The following is a 4,163-nucleotide window of genomic DNA, read 5'->3' on the forward strand; positions in this document are numbered from 1 at the left end:
TGAAGTTTCTGCAACAACGCTTTCAATAAAAACTTTATATTCCTCCAGGGCATAACCTACGACCCTTGCCCTGAGGGCTTTGGGAGGAGGGGGTTGTCATCCTTAAAGGCATAATTTCCAAAACTCTACTATGTTGAATAAAATGGTTATCTAAAAATTTTGATTGGATGTGTTTGAGGACAAAGTGGGGGATGAGAGGGGGAGGGGGGGTAGTTGTCCTCAAATCGCTTTCGAATATTAAAAAGGGTACTAGCCCTTTGAATTTCAGATCAAATGAACCATTTTTCAAGTTTTTACGACAAAGGTTTCAATAAAAACCTCAAATGCCCCAAAGGGTATAACTTATAATCCTTGCACTGATGGTTGTGGAGGAGTCTCTGGGGGAAAGGTGGGAGTGAGAGGGGGGTTAGTTGCCCTCAAATCACTTTCGACTATTAAAAAGGGTACTAGTCCTTTGAATCTCGAGTCGAATGAGCCCTTTTTCAAGTTTCTACGACAAAGATTTCAGCAAAAACCTTATCTCTATGTGTATCCATGTGTATTATCTCTATGTGTGTCGTCTTTATGTGTGTTTCGTCTCTGTATGTTTGTCGTCTCTTTGTGTTTGTCCTATATGTCCTATATGTCCTATTTGTCTTATGTGTTTGTCTGTGTGTGTATGTCGTCTCTATGTGTGTCGTCTCTGTGCGTGTGTCTTGTCTCTGTGCGTGTTGTCTATATGTGTTTGTCGTCTCTATGCGTTTTTCGTCTCTGTGTGTGTGACGTCTCTGTGTGTGTTTCGTTTGTGTGTGTGTTTCGTCTCTGTGTTTTTCTATTGTGAGTGTGTGTGCCGTCTGTGTGTGGGTTTCGTATGTTGGTGTGTATCGTCCGTTTTTGTGCTTCGTCTCTGTGTATGTCTTTTCTGTTTATGTGTAGGGGCTGTGTGTGTGTGTCCTTTCTGTGTGTATGTCGCCTCTGTATGTGTGTTGTCTCTGGTTTATGTTAGGTTAGGAGGGTTAGTTGCCCTCAAATCACTTTCGACTATTAAAAAGAGAACTAGGCCTTTGAATTTCAAATCGAATGAGCCATTTTTCAAGTTTCTACGACAAAGATTTCAATAAAAACCTTATATACCCCCAGGGCATAACTTATAATCCTTTCCCGGAGGGTTGTGGGGGAGTGTCCTCCACAAAAATTTATTTTCTATCTGGAAATCAACTACCCTGAACAAAATGGCTATCTCAAAATTTGTATTGGATGTGTTTGGGGGAAGGATGGGTGTGGGGGGGGGGGGGGGGCTAGTTGCCCACCAATCACTTTTGACGATTAAAAAGGGCACTAGCCCTTTGAATTTCCACTCGAATGAGCTGTTTTTGAAGTTTCTACTTCAACGCCTTCTTTAAAAACCTTATATGCCCCCAGGGCATAACTTAAAACCCTTGCCCAGAGAGCTGTGGGGGAGTATCCTCCTCAAAACATATTTTAAATCTGGAAATCAACTACCCTGAACAAAATGGTTATCTCAAAATTTCGATTGGATGTGTTTGGGGAAATGATGGGCTTGGGGGGGGGCTAGTTGCCCTCCAATCACTTTCGACTATTAAAAAGGGCACCAGCTCTTTGAATTTCCAATCGAACGAGCATTTTTTGAAGTTTCAACGACAACGCTTTCTTTAAGAACCTTATAAGCCCCAAGGACACAACTTATAACCCTTGCCCTGAGGGCTGTGGGGGAGTGTCCTCCTTAAAAATATATTTTCTATCTGGAAATCAACTACGCTGAACAAAATGGCTATCTCAAAATTTTGATTGGATATGTTTGGGGGAATGATGGGTGTGAGGGGGAGGGCTAGTTAGCCTCCAATCACTTTCGAATATTAAAAAGGGTACTAGCCCTTTGAATTTCCAATCGAATGAGCCTCTTTTGAAGTTTCTATGACAACGCCTTCTATAAAAAACCTTATATGCCCCCGGGGTATAGCTTAAGACCCTTGCCTTGAGGGTTGTGGGGGAGTGTCCTCCTTTAAAACATATTTTCTATCTGGAAATCAACTACGCTGAAAAAAAGACTATCACAAAATTTTGATTGGTTGTGTTTGAGGGAATGATGGCCGGGGGGGGGGGGCTAGTCGCCCTCCAGTCACTTTCGACTATTAAAAAGGGCACTAGCCACTCCAATTTCCAGTCGAATGAGCCCCTTTCGAAGTTTCTACGACAACACCTTCGATACGAAGTCTCCGGGTATGGAGAGCCAAAAAAAAAACATATTGTGCCCACATCGTTCTTTACGACTTTGATATATATCGCCTTCGACATGGGGATATCTTGTATATCCGTGCACTAGATACAAAAAATAATGGAAAAAAGTAAGCAAAAAATTTAATTCAGTGGTTAACCATTTTCACTCATTTGAGAAGTTTTCTTTAAAGCTATTCTTGTTCACTCTTGTCATGACAAGTATTAAATTGGGGAAAAGGATCAACATATTTTGGAGTAATCTCGAATTTTAAAAGAAAAATTTAGTAATATTAAACATGATTTTGGCAAAGGAATTGTCATTGTAAATTTGAGTAATAAGAGTCAATAGTCCCTTACAAGGCTGTTAATTGTTTCCTGGGAGTGAAAATCATGAAAAAAGGTCTTATCTGTGGACCGCAGACATTGTAAACCGTAAATGAGAAAAATAAAACGTAGACGTGACTTTATATGATTAATAACTGGGCTTATTTTGTAATATCTGTTAAAGAAAAGTATCCGTTTAGATACCAATTGAACTTTTAATTGTGTACTTCATGTACCAACGTAACTTGTGCAATATATATAGCATAGCATATGAACACAATGATGTTGAATTAGTATGCTGAGTGTTTTTGTTTTAGTTGGAAAAAAACCGATGGCTAAAAAGGGATAGCCCTTGAATGCAGTAGCACAGAGTGCAAGGAGGTAGTGTGAGTGTTTGAGCGTATAATAGCGCACAGAATTTGTTTATTAGAAAAATCACGTTACAACGAAATGAACAATTAAAAAAACAGGAGTGGAAAGAAACAATGGGTTCTGGACAGTGATTTATGCTTAATTAGACTTAACAATTAAAAGTCTAGCTGAGCCTATTAAGAACATGTGTATATACAAAACTGTGCGCTTTTTTTAATTATGTATGTAACAATTTTTGCTTTCTTTTTATTCTTATGAAGAAATTTATTTTAGATACAGCCTTATTTTTTTGGACACAAGTTTTTTTGTATCCATTTTCAATCAATTTTTGAAACATTTTGGAGCACCTGTAGGGAAACAAATTTCAAAGCCAGTTCAATTGTACCCTGATAACAACAGTTTACACCATCAGAAACCAAACCAAAACTTATCAATTGATATCTCGCAACTGTATGTAGTATTAAGGATAATTTTTCTACGAAATCATCATCAAGTAAGATAAATTCAGAAGTTACACTGGCCTACGGAATATAAAAGCTAGTACTACTTATAGCCTAAATGGCTTTAAATTATTGGAAGAAAATGCTGTAATATTTTGCTTTAAAGCTAAAGTATGTGGTTAAGATAAAAAATATTATATTTATTTATTCAAGGCACTCTTAAGACCGGAAAATAAATATTAGGTCAACCAAACTATCATAATAAGTTAATTACTAATGAAAATTAAATTTGAATTCAAATTAATCATACAGTTTCAAAAACAACTTGTAATTCTTAATGCGTCGTTCATTAGTTGGTAAAAAAATAAATGAGAAATATAAGAAAAGGGTGTGAAAAGAGATTTTTATCGTCAACAAGACGAAAAGACAAAAAAAAAATAAACACAGGAATAGATCCCAAAATGGATATAATTGGAGATCAGGCATGGCATGACATTTGGCCATGAAGACAGCCTTAAAGAAACCAATTGAGATTGTGTGCAAAAGACTAACCCATAAATAATGGCAGCATAAGAAGCATATTCAAACTATTTCAAATTGGTGTTTTAAGATAAAATAGATAGAGTTGGAAAAACTCTTAGCAATGTGGTAAGTACTGTAGTAAGCTGACCAATTAAGTAAGAATTTTATTTTAGTAAAATAAAAACATCAAGATTCAAAATTCAAAATGTAAACAACAGATGATCCAATACTAGCAAAATATTCACTAAACTTCTTAGCAACAGCTTGTGGTCCTCTAAATTCTTTACC

This window comes from Artemia sp. Qi Xiang Cuo, chromosome 4 (genome assembly GCF_049724085.1).
Source record: "Artemia sp. Qi Xiang Cuo chromosome 4, ASM4972408v1, whole genome shotgun sequence".
Taxonomy (NCBI): Eukaryota; Metazoa; Arthropoda; class Branchiopoda; order Anostraca; family Artemiidae; genus Artemia; species Artemia sp. Qi Xiang Cuo.